Below are 20,469 nucleotides of genomic sequence, written 5' to 3' on the forward strand. Positions count from 1 at the left end.
CTGAAGCCAAATTTTTCCAAAACATAGTAAAGGTATTTCCACTCAACCCTGTCGAATACTTTTTCAATGTCTAAGGATATTATTACCTCAAGAGTGTCAGGGTGGGGGAGTTCCCTCTGACCATGAAGCCAGTTTGGTTTGTTGAAATCAAAGTCGGTAGGGCCTGTTGTAAACATGAAGCTAAAACCTTAGCTAGGATCTTTTGGTCAACATTTAAAGACCCCTTCCAATGAAAATCAAGTTTTTAATCATGTTAATATGTCCATATGATGTTTTTCATATGCTACAAGACATATCAGGAGCAAAATAAGCAGTCAACACCATGGCTGAGCATTTACGCTTTGAAACTGCAGTGTATTGTGGATTCAGTTGGGCAGGATTTCCTATGTCAAATCTAAGGAACAAATCATTTATAATTAGAGATAATTATATGCAGAGTCTACCTCCTTGGGTTTTCACCGACCGTTGATTCTGATCTGCACTGAAGAATAGCAACCCGTTGAGTTGAAAAGTCGAGTCCTGCATGTTGCTATTTAGCTAAGTTTCCATCAGGAGAAAAACACAACAGTTCTTCACTCAGTCTCAGTCAGATCAAATCCATTTTGTTATCACAAGGAGTGAACGTTGACCAGAAAGAGCGATGGTCATGTTAGCTTTTAGCTTGACTAACAGACCAGCTCGCTAACCCTCTTCTGCTTCCATGCATACCACTTCCTCTTGCCTCTGAGCTATTGTAGTCTGCTACGCTAGTCCCCCGCCACAGGGCATTGTGTCCTCAGGAGCTGCAGTCTGCTGAGCGCCACTCTAAGCTTTGGTGGTAGTGAGGCAGGCAAGTTGTTGAATTGCGTATCAACCCTCTGGAGTTGATCCAATATCCCCACCAGCCTGGCTGTTTCTGCTCTTTTCAGATGAGAAGCAAAAGAAATAGCTTGTCCCCGCAGGTAAGCCTTACACACCTCCCACAGGATGCCTCTTGCAATGTTGGGAGTATTGTTCATTTGGAAAATGTGAGAGATTTCATCAGAAAAGAAATTTTTAAATTGCAGTTTGGTTAATGATAGAGGGGAAAGCCTCCACTGTCTGGATGAAGAGCTGTGATTAGGGAAACATATGTGAACTGATGTGGCAGCATGATCTGAGATCACTATCCTATGGTACATGCTAGAATTAGTCCAATGTAAAAGTCTATTGTCAATAAGAAAGAAATTCATTCTCGAGTATGAATGATGAATGTGGGAGAAAAAGGAGAAAGGTTTTACAGACGGATGGGTGGATCTCTAAGGGTCACTTAAACTGAGCTGGTCCAAAAAATGTTTTCAGTACCGTGGCAGAATTAGACAGAGTGGTTTAGAAGAAGATCTATCAAGATTAGAGTCTTGAATAAGATTAAAATCACCACCTAAAATCAGATAATGACTGTCTATATCAGAGAGAGAGATGAAGAAAAAAAGTAATAAATCTGTCATCATCCCAAAGTACATGCTAAAATCACAGGGATATTGAACAACCTGCCCAAGACAGTAACAAAGCAACCATTGGGCTCTTCAATAGATTTAAAAGGTTTAAATGTTACATTATTGCTGATTACAATGCCCGCCCTCTCAGAAAACTTGGAGTGAAATATGTGACTCATCCAGGGTCTCCTAATATATGAAGTATCAGAGGGCCTGAGATGGGTTTCCTGGAGGAGAAAATATCCCCTTTGAGCTGTTGTAGGTGTGCCATAACTTTACCCTTTTGGTGGCTCCACTGACTCCCTTAACATTCCATGAGACAAACTGACATATACAGAAACAAAAAAGACGAAGAGAAAATGGCAATACGAAAATATAAAGCTGGTGCAGTGATACCCTTTTTATAGAAATATATCAAAACAAGTGCAGTTGATAGAGGTTAACTAGTTATTAACCTATTCATTTAACCAGGCCCATGCTAGTGCGGTTAACCAAAGCAAACGAGGGCGACAAAGAAAAATACCCCTATTAAGTCCAAACAAAGTTACATAAAATTAAGGCAGTCCAAGTAACCAAACAATGACAGTACTGAACATTAGCTGAAGTACTGGAGTAAAGAAAACTGAACACTATCAAGTCAACAACACTCTCACCAGCTGAGCAGCCATGATGAAGATTAAGGTAGCGTTAGTTAGAATACTGCTATTATGCATCTGGCCATGATGTTGTAAAAGCGGTGGCTTCCTCAACTGAGGAAAGCCATTTCTTGTTGCCTTCTCTGTTGGTGATTAGAAGCCTTGCTGGGTATAGAAGAGTTGGTCGCAGGCCAAGTCTCCTTGTCATGGCTTAGCAGATAGAGTACAATGGGCACAGGGGAGCCTGTAGCACTTGGTCACCGATTATCTCTACCAGGGCTTCAGAGAAGAAATCTGTGGGCCGGGGAACCTCAATAGATTCTGGTAGACTTACAATCCTAATATTCCGGCTCCATCCCTCCAGGTCGGCGTTTTTGGCTTTGAGTGTAGCACATGCATCAGCTAGGATGGAGCACGATGCCTCAAGGGCCTGGAAGCGTTCATCAGCTAAGTTGTTGTTGGTCTCCAGACATGCAATTCGCTTGCCATAGTCAGTCACTGTGGCCTGTACTGCATCTAATTTAGTTTCGTGATGCGAATGCCGACTTGAATTCAGTAGAGAGGGATGATGATATAGACTTGCAGTGCTCCTCTAGCAGGCTAGTCAGAACAGGCATACTTATCTGGTTAACTTCAGTGGACAGTTAGTCTAGTTTTGGTACCTTCTTTCTTAGTCTGCTTGGCTTTGGAGGCCATGCTGTAAGTTAAAGATGAACACTGCCTTTACTAAAAAGATGGAGTTAAATTTAAGGTTTTAACAAGTTATAATTGGTAAGGTCATGGGAGAAAATGACAAATGTGTCTGCTCCATTCCTCTCTCAACTAGGAGTGACAAGTGAAACTTTTGACCTTGTGGCACTAGTTGAAAGGATCACCAAAAGGCTTCATCCTTGGGGGTGGTGTAGCAAAAAAGTGCACAAAATGAGCAGTCAAACAATCAGACAGGTTGTAGCCAAATTATGTAAACCACTTTAATTTGTGGTAAACAGAGAGTGAGTGCACCAAAATGTCAGTAATAATCCCTCATTGCAGAGGAAAACTTTGAGTATTCGACTACCGCAAGGACTGTAAGCTTTGTTCATACTTCAGTACGGACGTGGACTTGGCCAGCTGTGGACTTGCACGTGGACATGCATGCACTAATATACACACTACAGTCAGGAGGGTCTGCATACTTTTGAAAAATGAAAATTGTGTGGAATATGCCATCACTTAACAAGAATAGGACCAGAATGGGACATACAAGTAGTTATTCTCTCTAATGATCCATAAATCTAGAAAACTGATGTGTAACATAATGACATAATGTTTCTTGTCACTTCGTATGAAGTGATTTGATTGGCTGTAGTTCCTTTCACTGTTTGTTCAGAGTTTTGATTCGCTGAAGGCCCCTTGTTTGTTTTTTCTCACCCTATAGGTGGGACATGATTGTCTAATCACCATCAGATGTGTTACTTGGGTGTGGCCCACATAATATACCAGTGTCTATGTCTTACTATTATTGTTGATCTAGATGAAGGCCGGAGGGCTGAAACGTCATCTGAATAAAAAGAGAAAAAGCATATGGAGCCAGAGTGTGCGACACTTTTTCCCTACTCTCAAATCTACTTCCAGTGATCAGCACCTCACTACAACCCTTGGTGTGCGTTACTTTTCCATTATACATGAGTGTGCAGCAACCATGAATTGGACTGAAAGCTAAACCGGGATGTTGGTCTGTAAACTGTGATGGATGTTTACAACAGAAAGTTTGGATCATAATTTTGTCACTTGCCTTAATTTCTTTTTCAACTAAGTTTGGCTAACCTGGGTTTTTAAAAAAACAAAACAAACCTGATTGACATCTCATGTTTTCCATACTAGGTGCTACTGACAAACAGAGTTGTTGCCATGTCTTTAGATTTCCACAAAGGTGAGTACAATGTACAGCTGTCATTACCAAAAGGAACAATAGCGAAAACCACAAACCAAGACCTACACTGTATGAAATGATAATTTCCCTAAAAAAGGATTCAAGTGTTTGCAATCGAAATATAGCTGATCCAAACTGGTACATTGAAAATACATTAATTCTAATGAATGCAAAAATGAAACTCTATTGTCTGCTCATACACACTTAACTACTCTCTTATTCATCATCAAAGGGCCTAAAATTTAAAATTTACATGCTGAAACAAAACATGTACTCACACACACAGGCCTTTGTCTAACAGAATGAGACCAGTAATCTTTCCTCCACTTATCTTGGACGTGTCAGCTAAATGGGAAGTGAAAAGTCAAATATGAGATGTCACATTTAGTTTACCTCCCTGCCTACTCCCTCCATCCCTCCCTCCATTCCCCTCTCTTCCCATCCATCCCCAGTTTTGTTTTGCACATCTCTATTTGATTGTCTCTCCCTCCGCCTCAACATGACGCTAACACAATACACACTCTGCTTCCATCTGGGTGATGGTAATGTATCGGCATGTCGAGTTAATGGATTTTATACAGAGCATGGAGCATTTAATCTGAGCGTGGAGTAAGAGGGTCTTAAGAGACTGACAAAGACAGAGACAGAGAGAGAGAGAGGAACAAGGAAATGAAGGTTAGAGAGAGACTGAGAAGATGAAAGGAGATGTGGAATATATATCTTTTGGATGTAATCTCCAGTCATCCCATGTAGCCCTAATGATAATCTCTCTCAATATCCACTGCCTCATAGGTGGAAAAGCGCTTGGTCTTTTCTTTACTTAAAAAAAAAGGCAAAGTCACCTGGCCACCACATTGTCACATCTGCAAGAGCCAAATTCAGTCAGGTACTAGTGAGAATTTCACTTACACTTTTTTTGTTTTAATCTCCACTAATCCTCTTTGCATGTAACTGATTTTCAGCGAAGTTACACAACGTCTCAACTCTGTGTTTGTGGTGTAGATTATATGGAGCGCTGAAGCAGTGATGTATAAAGAAAGAACCACTATACATAATGAGCCGATATTGTATTAAAACTAAACAGTTTTACCATTGTACAACCCGCAATGTCCACAGGATCTGGCTCCGTTGCGGCTGTCGGAGATGATCCGCTACCATTCTAGCAGGTGCTCACAGGGTTCGTGAGCCTGGCTCTTGTCCCCACTCCGCTATCTATAGCCTCAAGTCTATTTTTGCTGGACTGACTCGTGTCTCTGAAGCATGAGATTCACTTGTGAATGTATCTGAAATTTCTGTATTTAATGACAGTTGTCTTAAAAATATATTTTAATGATTCATTTCATTTGTTACCGACTTTCTCTTAACACATAGCTACTAGGGGTGGTGCTGAATCAAAATACATTATTCAGCAAAGCACAAAAAATGAGTTTTTTCATTTATTTCATATAAATATTTTAAAAATGATTTGTTTTTGAGAAGAAAAAACAACATGTCAAATACCAGTGTGCAGGTCAGTTACATCGCTACCTCAGTCTCTCTCCTCTGCTCCCCTGTTACGTCTATCAGCGGGTCTCAACGAGGGCAGTCACATCCACCTGCTACATGACGCACAATCTGTTGTTCCCCTTCTCCTTTCCACAAAGTTAGGTTGTAAAAACTAGGCAATAAATGAAAAGTTCAAAGCTATAATCACCTTTGAAGTTCTTCCCTACACGTTACAGGGTGTGCTGTCTCTCTCTTGTCACTTATTTTAACACTTTAATATCCTAAAATTCAAAGTATAATAAAACAAAAACAGGATTTTTACACCTATTTTCACTTTTATTTGAACACAAATACAAATACAAATACCGGGCTCTCTGCACATCCCTAATAGCTAAAGCAAAACTAGTTTATCATGTTTGCAATCAGTGAGAATGAGAGAGAAGGAAAAAAACCAAGAGACGGAGGGATAGCAACAGGTCTCGTTGAGACCCACATTCTGGCCCATCCTGCTCTCTGTGGTCACCTATAGTATGTGTTTTAATGCAGCCAAATAGGTGTTTTGGTTTACATATTTTTTCTTTTTCTGTTGTTGGTGTGAATCACAGCTCATAAATACTTTGTTAACCAGCAGTCATTGCGAAGCTGGTTTACTGCAGATGAAATTATTATTTTGTGATCATTCCATCACCTGACAAAACAAACAAAAATACAGGTTATTGACAGCAGCTGTGCTGTGAGATCGACTATATTGACATTTAAAATTAGTGACCACAGAGAAAGTTAGAAGCAATAAAAGGTCATATTCAAGTACAGCCACAAAGCATCTGTTACCACATTTAAACAAGCTGCAAACGTGATTCAATATGCTTGTAAAACAAGAAAATTAAGAGCAAAACAACTCTGAACTTATTAGAAATGTGGCTGCTGAACCACTGAAACGCTTCCAGTGGACATTGAAAAAGCCACAGAGCCACGGCACAGAGTCAAACTCCCAGCTCTTTTATGCCTCAGCAGAATTTTTGTACTGTGGACATAAAAAACACACATTTATCTGGTTTCTGCTGCCTCTATAAATCATTGTTATTCCAGGAAGTTATTACATATCTCAGACTTTACCTTTTGTGACAACAATGAATTGTTGTCTTGTTAGTTTCTCTTTTACTTTATGTACATCTGTGTTGCTGTATTAATACTGTATGTGTAACCTAAAAACAAAAGATAAAATTGCTGTCAAGCAAAATGAAATATGACCTGATCAAGGTGGAGGGACTCCAGAGGATGTAGCATAACCTGGCCAGTCAGTTTGGGCCTGATTAGTTCAGTCCGAGAATTGACAGCAGAAGTCCTGACGCCATATTTACGTTGAATTGACAAAGCCCTCCTTGTGGTTATAGTAATTATGACACTTGTCGATCAGGACCAAACAAAGGTATAGTGTGATGTTGTTATAGAGCGACAGTCCACAAGAGGGAGGAGGTTAGGTTGGTTGGATGGGTCAACAGAACATCAGACTGAAGTTTGCTTTGTGTTTCCTACCAACAGTCAGTGTTGGCTTCATTTAACCATGTTAGTTATTTGAACCCAAGGCATTATCTTTCCCTAACCCCAACCAAGTGCCAAACCTCAACTGTGTAAGATCAGAAAATGCTTTTATTATTGCAGCAGTGATTTGTAACAGTTTTGGAAGGCAATGACAAATTAACAACTTATTTGTTAACTTTCAAAAAACTACAAATCCAATGAAGTTCTACCAGAGAAACACACAAGCTATATGTCTTCATAACCTACATTGTTGGTTGGAGTATTGTACATACTGTTGTGTAGGGTTACATTACAGGGCTAGATTTTTAGTAATCTATTTAGAGTTATTACGAATGTCAATATGATTTTATCAATCTGGAACAATACCTGAAGTTTCGTTTTCAATTTCAAACTTAATCAAAGCTCTATCAAAAAGCCGATTCTCAAGCAGCTGTTTACCTTGTGAGCCAGAGAGCTGGAATACCATTAAAATAAAGTGATAATTAATTAGGTCAATGTGTCATCACTACATGCATTACAGGACTAAACAGTCTTGTTTAAATGCTGCATAGTGGTGGTGCTTCTCTGTACTTCTGAGCAATTGTTTCAAACTTGGTTAATTACATAACACACCACTTTGCAGGTGTAAAACATCACTGCGGTGCATTGGAAAGTCCCTCTGGAGACTCCAACTAACGGGAAATTGCAGTAAAGAGTTTAATTGTAGAATTGAGAACACCGGGAGGTATAAATTCTGTCTCCGGCACTCTGGAGAGCATTTTCTTTGTTCCTGTCGGTGGGAGAGATAACAATTCCTCCCACCGTTAACTACCTGCCTGCCTGCCTGCCGACCGGGTTTTGTTGTGTTTTGTTGTTGCTAATAGGCCTAATTGGCCATAACCCAGGCACCCAGAGAGGAGGGGAGGTGGGGTAATGAAACTACCTGCGCGCTATCTCTCTCTTCCTTCTCCTCTGTTCTCTATCTCACTTTCTCTTTCTCTTCAAGGAGAGAGAATTCCACAGAGGAACAGAAAGCGCATTAAGGAAGGGTGTGAGCTCAGACATTCCATAAGGCCCGTAGGTCTTTGCACACACACACAAGTACAGTATATGAGGAAGTGGGTATGAGCAGGTAGAGAAAGAGCGATGGGAAAATGAGAAAGGAAGGCATATCTATGTCTGTGCGGTTTCCCCGAGAGCGAAGAACAAAGCCAGGTAATGTTTATTGATGATGATCTTTAAAGGCCTGGTGTTTACTGAGCAGCACTTTGATACTAAAAAGACCCTTGATTATCACTGGGTCAGGCTATATGCGTACTCTTGATGTTTAATTTATGTGGCTGTTTTGTGACGGTTAAATACGTCACACTGGCGTTTTGATCTCCCCACTATGCCATATCATATGGTTGCAGAAAGCCATTGATGTGAGATTCATTTGTTCTGCGCCACAAGTAGTGATCCCCTATTTGATCTGTACACACGTGGTTTATCTTTAACCATAACATAGCTCACACTGTGTGTGCTTGTGTGTGCGTCTCTGTGTCAAATGTTCCTGCTCATCAGCACGTAATTCTACTTTTCTACTGTTCAGCAACAAAGGCCCGAGCATAAAAGCCATATAAACTATGATAAATTTGCATAAAATAAGCAGTATATGTGTGTGTTCCGGCTATAAAAAAAAATCTGTTTTTCTTCAAGCAGAGAACAGAGAGAACAGACACTGCACACCACTTAAGTGAAACACCTCTGTGTTCCCATGTAGAAATGCTGTGAATCATGGTGTGTTGTATTAATACTCCTCTGAGATAAAGGCAACAAGACCGCCCTGCCCTCACTCTGAGGGAATACTGAGCACAGTACGTCAGTGGGCAGATTGTTTGTGTGTGTGTGTGTGCGTGTGTGTGTGTGTGTGTGTGTGCGTGTGTGTGTGTGTGCATGTGTGCGTGTGTGTTTGGAGCAATGGGACCTGAAGGAACACCGCAAAGACAATCTGTCGCCCCTCCGCCTGGGCCCTGGGTGACAGATGATGTGCTCCCACTGCTGTGCTCTGTGTGTGTGTGTGTATGTGTGTATGTATATAAGTGTGTATGCGTGTGTGTGTTTTTGGGGGGGTTGACAGTATGGAGACAGCTTGCCGCAATAACAATAGCTTTATTCCAGCCATGCTGTCAGAGGTTTCAGATGTTTCTGCCAAAAAGGTTATGGAGATCGTCCTTGCCCTGTGTTGACAAGCTTGCCAAAGTGTTCGTGAACAAGACATTGAAACCCTACCACCTCCACATGTGCTGAGTGCTGAAGAGAATTTATCTTAATCATGAGGTGCTAAAAGTGCTTCAAAAATCAAATGAGATGTTTACGGAGAAGCCTGGCTGTCTCTGCTGATCATTTACACTTACCCTGATGATACATAATTATATTGGCAATCAAGAAGACAATTTAGTGTGAGCATATACCAGTACTACAGTTTCAGAAAATACAATAATATTAAAGGACTCGGATCGGCATGGGGGCTTAATGGGGACATTCCTACTGTGAGGTAAAGTAAAAAAGATTCTAACAAAATATTCCTTTACCGCAGCAGGCATTTTGACTTGTCCTTGTAGGAAAATCATATGTTAATAATAATATCAGTGACGTCTCTGTTCTATTCTAAGTGTCCCAGTAAGCCATGACAGTGTGCCAGTGAGTCAGCATGCACAATACCAGAGACCTAAAACCAAAGCAGCTAAATGGAATTCAGCCATCATTCATTTTAATTACTACTGTGATTTTCTGTGATTTTTCTTCAATTCTACATGGACATGATAATGTGGTCGAAAAGTTGTCCCAGCTTAGGTCTTATTTAGCTTTTGTTTCATTCAATATTTTAAATTACTTTTTTTCTCAAGAAAAAAAGTAATTTTATCAAACACACTGAACACTGATTTTACTCTTAATGCGTTTCCACTGGGACATATTGCACAGGAAATCAGCTGGATTATTTTTCTGCACAAAAGAGGAACCACTGATGTTATCTGTGAAGAGAAATACACAACTTTATTCCAGTTCCTCTGTTCAGACCTGTTACTGGCGCTTAACTTTGCTCTATCTGTTATTGTCGCCTGAAACAGCTGAACATGGAGCGACCCCAAGGAGGGGAAAGCAACAGATTTATGGGAAATGTGGTTTTAATTTTGAGACGCACAAAATGCTACACACAGCACCTTTAAAAGCAGACCGGAGGCCAGAAAGTCCTTATAAAATATTGCACCCCTCTCCTCCTATTTTCGTTCTCTATATCATGTCTGCGGTGACCACAGGCCAGTCCCTGTAGCATTACTCACCATTGTATTTACAGTGAATCCCAGGGATAAACTCGCCCTTTGTTACAGAGCACTTAAGACCTGACGTGTGGTGTATACACACGGCAGAGTGGGGGTGGTGTGTGTATGTGTGCATTCATGCTTGTGTGTGTATTTTGGACAGCCGTTTGTCTCTTAAACTCAAACAAAAGAGTGTACATCCTCCATCACAGCTTTATCTGTTTATGCCATCAGCTCCTCAGCACCCACATGCCTGTAAACACACCAACCCACCCACTCTGTGTCACGTACACACACATACACACGCATTAGAAATATCAAGCACCTGGGTGGGGGTCTATGCCCTACTTTTTTGAAACTACTAAATCCTGGTGGAAGTGAAAAGTTCATGTCCATAGTGCTTTACTGTGTATGCATGACTCCTCTGGTCACTGGATTCCGGGAATATCGTGAAAAATCTGAGAAATGATCCAATTTTCTAAAGGGAATATCAAGCTTATTTATATACAGTATACAGTATACCACATTTAAATTCATCTAAATTTAGTGCCAATTAATCATTTTATAAGATTAGCTGTCACGGTTGATTAATCAGAGTTGTCTGGAGAGTTGATCGACTAATCATTTCAGTCACTTTTTAAGAAAGAATGTCAACCACTCTCTCTGAGCATTTTTTTTACTATTTACGATATTTCATAGACCAAACAATTTATCAATTAATCAAATAATTGTTAGTTGCAGCCCAGTAAATGCAAACATTGTATACAGATGTAAAATAACAGATATTTTGTTTTATCAACCTCCTCAAACTTATTTTTATTTCATAGAAGTGGGCTGCAACTACCAAAAAAGTAATATAATAGAACCGAACTTAGTAAAAATAAGTAAGTAAAGTAGTAAGTAAAAATACAAAACGTTTCCTTTTAATCACTTGAATCACTTTTTATATCTTCATACTATCTGATTTGTTGGTGTTGTGGCGTTTGCAAACCTACTCACCTCAAACTGAATTTAATTGATTTGAATAGTTTTATTGGATTCTGCTGTAGCTGCTCATCATATTAATGTTATTTATTAATATATTTTTTCAACAGGCCAGTTATTCTTGTTTATTATTATTTTTGATTCTTAGTGTGTGTTTTTCTTTGTGCTGGTTTACTTAAGGAAAAGTCAGTCAGTGCAAGGCCTCATCCAAGAGACCTGGTTCATTAGCATTCTTCCTACAGTACTTTATACTTATCATGTATTTCAGGCAGAAAATGTCCTTCTTAAAATGTCTTTATTTTCTAAGTTCTAACTTATTAAAGCGACTTAATAACAAAGCAAGTATGAAGTAGCAAAATGCTTCAGGGGACAGAGGTTGCCTTCCACCTGTAATGTCACATCTCTAACTCACTCACAGAGTGCACTCGGTTGAATCCACCTCACTAGACATTTCTTATTTCTTGATTTGACCAGTGTTTGGCATACTGTAAACAATTTAGACTTGAGTCAGCAGTTACATTTGCTTAGCTGTACATTTACGTCTGGGTTTGAAACTGACTCTCAACTCCTGGATGTTGGCGTTTCCATGAAAGAACCAAACAAGCAACAGTCCTTGTTTCTGCAGTGTTACTCAACAATAATTTTGAATGTCCACTATCTCAAGAAAGTTTCAGCCTCTGTAGATTCATTTTCATACTGCACTGAAATGAATGGAAACCAAAGGCTGCAGTTTACAGCATGTAGGTGAGCTATTCACAGAAAGTGTCTGTCACATTGACTCACATTAACAACCTGCTCTCCCAACCTCCAGCGCTGACCCAGAAGTTGTACAGGAACCCAACACACAACAAAGTGACCCAGCACTGAGGCCGGTGACCCCGTTAGCAGAGCACCACCAGTACCCCAGTTTCACTCCGCTAACATTAAAGACAACTGGACTTGATGGAAACTGCATCAAACCCAAGGGCTCCATTCTGAGCCTGCCCGCTTGGCCTTGTTTCCTGGACAGAGCAGAGGAGCAAAACCCATATGTCAGACAATATAATGCCCTGTGAAGCATACCACTCCAGTGGTATCTGACAGAGAGGGGGAAAAAGCACACACACACACACACACACACACACACACACATACACACACACACACACAATCAGTTTTGAGGACAGGGCTTTCTGGATGGCCGCTCTGGCAGATGAAGAGACAGCAGTGACATACAGAGTCTGTTTCAGTCAAAGTGTGTATGTGCGTGTTTGTGTGTGTGCTCATGTTCTCCTGTGTTCCATGTGTTTACGTGCATTTGTTTGCATCAGAAAATGTGTGTATGCATGTCTGTCCTAGTAGACTGTGCGTACATGTATTATGTGTGCATGTATACAAGAAGTATGTGTGTGTGTGTGTGTTTCTCAGAGGGCCAGAGAGTGAGGCCGGTGTTCTCAACTGGCCTGGCATTGTTACTGGGCTACACTTACCCTCACTCCCGCTCTCTCATACACACACACACAAACTCTACTAATTCTATCTCCCAATCTTTGTCCCTTGTCCAGATGGTATGTGGGTCTTTCCTCTTCTATTCTGTCCTCAAGGTCCCTCAGTACTGAGTCTCTGGGCTGTCAGGAGCCATATGTCCCAACTAAACTGACCCAACTCACACCTCACTGTCTGTCTGTTGATCTGTCAACTCACCTGTCTGTCCGTCTCTTTACTTATCTTCATCTTAATGTCTGTATTCGCTACCTCAAAGCTATAAATACTGCATTTCCTCGCACAAATTTTTATGTTTGTAATTGTGCTGCCTTATTAGTCAGTTATTTTTATTTTTTCATTTAGCACCCCCTGCTGGTGGTTTTATTTGGCTAATATGGTCTGTGTCCCTAGTTGATGACATCATCAGTAGGCATCTAGGCAGTTTCCCATAGGCTTGTTTGAGATGAGCCATGCCTGCCCAGAATCCATCACTGGCGATCATCACACAATGCGTGCCAGTTAGATTTGTGTCCGACTTGATCTCGACTTGCTCTGAAGTCATGCACGCGTAGCAACGTTAAACTCTCGAGATCAAGGCAGTTGCAGTTTTTAGAGCCGGGTGCCGCAGCTGCTCTCAACCAACTAGAGGACCCAGGGCATGATGGGAGACCTGTCACCTGACCAAAGAGCCAATCGGCTCAGGTGTTGGATCAACAACATGACGTTTTATCTTCATTTTTTGTTTAATTGTAAACATTTTGATGTCAGTAGTCTGATACTAAGAACTCAGAAGTGTTAGGGATAACTTTTATCAGCCAAAACGACAAAAAAACTTTTGGGAACAAGTGTGACATGAAGATTTTTCTTCAGGCCCTGACAGTCAAGCTCAGATCAGTTCAGCTAAAGGATATAATGTCTATTTTTACTTTTACTTTCCTCTTGAATTTTGAGGTTTGATTTTTGTTTTACTGTATTTATTTATTTGTTTGTGCATTACAATATACTACTTTATTTTGGGAATGAGATGTGAACTAGTAATTTGACAAGTCAGCTGATTGGTCAGCATGTTGGCCGGCAAGTAACAGTCCGCTTGCTGCAGTGGTTAAATGTCTATGTAAAATAGCCCAATATTGGAGATTACAGAATAAAAGCTGTTTTGATGATCATAAGGTACTAATTTTAATAGGCTGTACTCAATCACATGTAACAACATTAAAACAATGTTAGTGATTGAGTAGCTAAGCTTGGGTAGATTGATCGCGATCAGATCTAACAGAATGTAACTATTTCTGCGACTTCCTGTATATTCTTTTAAGGCTACTGTCCAACTTGTTATCATATGTGGGAATGGGTATGAAAAACTCAAGAATGAGACTCAGCCATTTCTCTATTCTCTGTTAAAGAGCAGCTGACATTGATACTAAAATGAGAATTGCTGGTCCACCTTAAAAGTCAGTCCACTTTAAGTGAGCCTGGTCAAGTTAAACTAAGGCATTGTTGCTAACTTCAGGGCCAACTGTATGTTTTTCTTTCTGTCAGTGTTACCCTACTGCCAGTTGCTACATTAAAGAAGGTGAACTTATTTGTCTGTGTAGTAATTGGGGATGGAGATCATCTGCCTGTCAATTCATGCAAGGTGTGTGAAGAGGACAGGACAGTGATGAAAATCTTGGAAAAGTCATGGAGGGACAAGTTGGTCACTGAGCTATTTCAGAGTGAACACACAAAATACAGAGGATTTGATGCTGCAAAGCTCCATATGTCTCTTTTGTCTCAGCTGTCCTTTGCTGTCCCTATCTCCCATGGCTTTCATTTCTAAAGCAAACAATCCCACTGTCCCTAACCTCCATATGCTGTTTCCCTGTCTGTCTATTTACCTTTTTGGCCCTCTCACCTCTCCACCTCTCCAGCTCCCAGTCCATCACTAGTTCAAACCCCCAGGGCTGGGAAATGGCAAGTACAACAAAATCGCAGAGCATATGAGGAATGTAGCAGCAGAGTTTACATGAGTTGTACATGAGAAAAGACAGCAGATGCTGTATGTATCCATCAGTTAAACTTTGCATGGTGTTGCACTTTATGTAAATGAGTTGTAGCAAAGGTCAAACATTCCCCAAACTCTGACTGGAAGCAAAACTCCTAAAATTGAAACATAATAATAAATAGGATCTGATGTTTTCTCTGAAATTCAAGTTGTGTAGAACACATCATTTACAGGACAGAAAAAATATATATGAGACACCACACCATTGTTCAGCTTGCACTCAGGCCTGTAGTTGATGCTTTTCCAAGTTTTCATGGCACAGATATTACATAGTACCCCACAGCATTTTGTAGTGGAGGTGAAATAAAGAGAACCTCTGCTAATATCAGAAGAAAATTAACCCTTTTATGAAATATTATAGGCTTATGATGCTTCAGGGAAAATTAGTATATTTGATGAGTGAGACAACTGTTTAAATGCGTCATCTGTTAACTACACTGATAAAGAGATGAGATGCATCAGGTCCTGTCTGATTCAGATCAGAAGGTGAATGATCAATCACATTGTACGTTCGCTCTACAGTAATTAATCAGAGCCACGTGTCGCAATGTCAGGAAAAAAGAAAACCATCCGAGTTTTTACAAATTGGGAAAAGTTGAGACAAATGGCTCGCTCAATCACAGTCAGGTGGGGATGCGAGAGGAAAAAACAGACACTGGGCATACATTAGTTTGATAATCAGCAGCTGGACACATTTTAACCAACAGAGTGCTCACCATCACCATTTCCAGGGGCTTATTACGCACTTTGTGATGTCAGGTCAAATGAGGGGTTTTAGTTCCTTTTTTATTTGCTTCTATATCTAGGTTGTCAGTCTCAGTTCCTGTACATGGAATTTCCAACAGGGATTTTGTGGCTCACATTTCTCAAAAAGAGGAGAGTTTCCTGGGGTGTTTTGCATAGCATCCTATAATATTTTTTACAGTATTTTAAATAGAGACGTGTCTGTCTAGATCGTTTGCGGCCAGAGATGTAACCTGTGAGATGTTGCAATGATAGACCAATCTTTAGCTCGTAGCAGCTCTCCTGATTTCCTCACTGATGCACGCTTTCTGTGTGAATGTCCTCATTAAAATCGTTGGCTGCTATTTAGTTTGTATATTTCTATGTATGTACATCAGTCTCCATTAAAGCATATTACACGTAGAGGTGTTGCTGTTACTTTAAATACATTTTTGTCATTGTTAAGACGAAAAACTGTTGTCAGTACACTTCACAAGACACATTTAAGTCCTCTGCAGTAATCCCCTCCCTCGCACACACAGCCACAATAACAAACACACACCCTCCTCCCCCCCTATACCCTCTATGTCAGATGTACAGATATGATGCTTACTGGCTGCCCACTGGCCCCATAGTGGCTAGCTGAGAATGCCGATTGGCTGGATGCTGACTGTGTAGTCATGGAAACTGACTTGAGCCCTGTGTGTGACCTCATGAAGGCCACATGAAAGCTAGGTTATAGAGAGAGGGAGAGAGAAAGTGTGCATGTGTGTGTGTGTTGGAGAGAGAGAAAGACTGACGCAGTCACTCAACCCAGTCCATTGTGTGCCTTTAGTTTAACAGCAAGAGTCCCATGAGCCCTTACATACTTAAATACAGTCACTCGATGTGTGTGTGTGTGTGTGTGTGTGGTATGAAAATAGCAGCTGACCTACAAGAGTCCCTGGAGAGATGGCTCTGCTGTGGAGTGGGTACCCATCAGAGACCCGGCCAACCCTGTTAAAGAGAAACAGAGAGAGATTCAGTTGGATTTCACACTTGGGGAAACAGCCAGGTTGACAATAACACTCCGACACACACAAACAGAAAATACATCACTAAAGAGATATTACTGCAAAGAGAGGAGAAAACAGGGGAAAAGAAGCACGGAGTAGACAAGATCATCAGAGAGACTGAAGGACAGTGGAGAGCAAAGCAGAGAGGAAAATCAATGACTATACAAGGAGACAAAGACAGAAAGAGAGGAACTACTAAATATGAGAGGGGGTACAAAGAATAAAAAGAAAAGAATTGAGAAGCGAAGAGGGTAAAACTACAGTGAGAGTAGAAGTAAGTGACACGAGTCTGAAGAGGAACATAAAGGTCGACTAATACAGGTCAGAACTGTACCTCAAGCACTTTCAACAACTGAATACACCTTATAAAAATGAGTTTTTTTTGTATTATATTTTGTATGAATCTTTCCCCTAGGGAATCTGTTCAACAACAAAATTCTCCTTTTAAGAGGGCTGTTTAAAGCACTTGTCCTTGTCCTCCAGATTTGGGAATTACACTGGTTAATGTTGCTATTTGTTTTGTTGTTGTGCTTGTTTTCATTGTTCAATTAATTGCGGAAGAGAACAAAAGGAGCGACAATACTTGCCCTGAATAATAAATCATTTTGCTGTTGTAGTCATTAAAACACAGAGCAAGTGCTGCACCTTCTTTTTTTTTTTCCTCCTAATGGTTCATTTTTGTTCACGGTACCTTGTCTCTAGCTGTGTTGACAGTTAATTGTGCAATCGTCCTCAGTACAGAGTCTTGTCTATTTTAGCCAGGTGTAGTCTAACTTGGCCCAGTTCAGTCCTGACCAGTGTTTTCTTGTCCAGTTTGTTCTTAATCATCCCAGTGTAGTTTATTCAGTCCAGGAAGTGCACTTGTACATGAAACTCTCCCAATTAAATCCTCAGTACAAAAGATAAGCAACTGTGTTAGAAAATATCTGGTTCTTTAAAAAAAAAAAAAAAAAAAGGCAAAGGTACAAGCGTACATAAAAATGCAAGATGAGAAGTTAACTATAGTACAACTCCCAATGTGCATTTTGGCAAGAAACATCAAATCATAGAGCTTAAAATTCTGTTCAGTGTGCTGCTAACAATAAGAGGAAGCGAAAGTTTATGATGTTGATAAACTGATAATACAATCTGCAGCTTAAGTCAACTCAGTTTATGATTCTGGGTCAGTTTTTTGGTCAGTTCGGCAACTACTGTATGGCACCGTGTTATGTTCACAACTGCAACTGAATTTGCAGCAGCTTTGACTGGAGCCTCTGATCAGCTTTCTCCCCATAGCAACAGCAGCTGTGGCTCATGGGTAGACAAAAAGTTGAAATAATTAAAACTGGTGGTCATCACATAAACCTTTATGATCATCTTGGATACTCCAATGTTTATATGTGAAGTCATATTAAGGATATCATTAAAAATATTTCTTTTTAAATGGGAATACAGAATGGGGAATAAAAATATACCGAAACCAGTGTCCCTTCCTACTTTGCAACTCTATTGAGTGTAGAACGTTAATGGGCGTGACCTCAGTGGTTCACTTGAAGAGAAAGTGTGGTGCTCGCAGTTTCTTTTCACTTCCACACACTTCTGCACGTTTGTACACAGAAAAAAAATATGCTAACTGATACACACATATGCGCAGATTCTTCTTCACAAGCACTCGTAGGCACATCCGGTACAGACACTCTGAACATGGACACAGCTAATGAAGCCGAGGACAAAAACAGCTCATTGCCTGTGAAAAACAAACTGTGGGTAAACATCCAGATCAGTGGATCTCCTTGGCAGGCCTCAGCTGCCTTTCTGCCATGTCCAGGCCGCAAAACCACCACCCTCCTCCCCTTGTTCCAACCCAACACCTCCCTCTTAAACATCAGCCATTAGATAAACACACACACACACATACATGCACAAACACACACACACACACACACATACACATACAGTTCCATTTATTACTCTTTAAAAAGGTCACCGTTTTCTCTGGCTAAGCGCCCTGCGCTATTGATAATTTTATGCATAAACAAATGGCAAATTTGTGCCACATAAATATGTATTAGCAATTAATAATGGTGGTGTGTGTGAGGGGACGCCAGGTGCATGCCGAGTGGGGCTGGCTGGCTGCTGGTTGAGCCGCTGAGCTGGACTGGTGGCTTTATGCTGCTAGCTGGTCTCCCTCTCTTCCACTGTGTCCGCACAATGGCCACTTAAGCACACACCAGTAGAAAACACACACACACACACACACACAAAACTGAGAGAAATACTTACAGGCAAGCACACATACACGAGAAGTGCACTCAAACAACCTGAAATCACGCAATTTAGATGTCACACACCGGTATGCAATTACAAAATGAAAGCATATAACATACTGTTTATTACAGCCGAGTACAGTTTAAATATTAATTTTAAGACACATGGTGTGTATATGGACAGACATACTAAGACGTGGCTGTGTTTCCATACAGAGGCAGGCCTGAGGGAGTGATGGCACAGCAGGCTTAATGTCCTTACAGTCTCCCCCCACATAGAGAACAATACATCCATTACATGTTCACATCACCGAGAGTAAAGAGAAACCAAACATAACCTTGAGTCATCTAGATGCAGGTGGACTGTAAATATTTCCAGTATATTCCCAGTTGCATGAGGGGAAACATATAAACAGAAATTAAGCTGAGGGTCAAGCACACTAGGCCTTCGATTGAGTTTACTTAGCATTTTGAGTCCTTGTCCAGATGTTGCAAATCTAATTTCACAAAGTAACTTACTTCACATATATTGATTCAATCAGTAAGTGAAAAACAAGAACAGTGATAACAACACAAACTTGACACTGTAATACTGCAAAAGGTGATAAGGTGAAATGTGTTGATTGTATTCAGTGGTACTTATTTAAGTGATGCAAAATTGAGAGTTTGTGTTTTTAAAACTTATTAATCTTCCCTAATGTGGTGTATTAATGTCATCCAGCTACATTTTGATGGTTTGGCTGGTAGTTTTTGTCTTATTGTGATGAGGAAATGAGAAATGATTTCCTGAGCTGTAGTGAGGTTTACCATTGATTCTGATGAGCCAAGGATAATAAATAAACTATCTGCTGGTAGATTAGAGTGGATGGCTTTGGAAAATAACTCCAAAGACAATTCACTCTAATAATTCCAGACCAAAAGGGTTGAATTTTAGAAGACATGATAAAGCATGAATGCATGGGGAGAAATGTGAGCGTGGTTCGGTTCATACTCGACGTGACTTCAGGATGGGATTTAAAGGAAATGATTAAGCAGTTGTCAAGATGAATAAGTTTAAGTTTCATGAAGTCCGTGTTCTGTACTAGTAAAGTATGGCTGCTAAAAGATTGAAAGGCAACAGACAGTGATCATGTCGCCTGTAGCACACACCGTACAGCCAGAAGTCAAGGTACAGATATTGTGCTAATGCGAATGTAATGAAATTGCAGCTTTTCTGGAGGATTGATGTGCGTTGACACTGGTAAAAGCAGCAGGACAGTGCTGATTCTTGACATGGTGAGGCATATCTAAAGATTTTCTTACACTTAGTGAGGTTATCACTTTCTTTGATGCATCATACCCTGGTTTGATAGACACATGTTGCAGTGATCAGACCATTAAACCTTCAGCTATGTGACTTTTTAAACCACTCCAGCACCATCCTGCATCAGCTCAGGTAGCTTAGGTGTTGCAGAGCCATCTGCTGATTGGACAGCATTAGCGTTCATTAAATAAATACAGGAACATCTGCCAGTCAAACAATAGTAAGTTATATGAAGAACGTGCTCCAATGAGTCAGAAATGGGCTTTTATTGTTGGTAGCCAGTTGAATTTCTGTAGCTTTTTGTTGTGATAAGAAGCAAAATATCAAAATACTGACAAGTG

General features: G+C 40.4%; 2 long non-coding RNA genes across 5 annotated transcripts in view; one reads left to right on the forward strand and one right to left on the reverse strand.

Annotated features, from left to right (window-relative positions):
• Positions 1-20,469, forward strand: part of LOC122975619 — a 292,897-nt gene that overhangs the window by 262,472 nt on the left and 9,956 nt on the right. The gene's annotated exons all lie outside the window — the stretch shown is intronic.
• The window catches only part of LOC122975618, a 98,213-nt gene that overhangs the window by 60,040 nt on the left and 17,704 nt on the right, over positions 1-20,469 (reverse strand). Inside the window, exon 5 of the long non-coding RNA XR_006400739.1 lies at positions 16,456-16,520. This is a non-coding gene — a long non-coding RNA (uncharacterized LOC122975618). The remainder of the gene's footprint in view (positions 1-16,455; positions 16,521-20,469) is intronic.

The sequence above is a fragment of the Thunnus albacares genome, chromosome 23 (assembly GCF_914725855.1).
Source record: "Thunnus albacares chromosome 23, fThuAlb1.1, whole genome shotgun sequence".
Lineage (NCBI taxonomy): Eukaryota > Metazoa > Chordata > Actinopteri > Scombriformes > Scombridae > Thunnus > Thunnus albacares.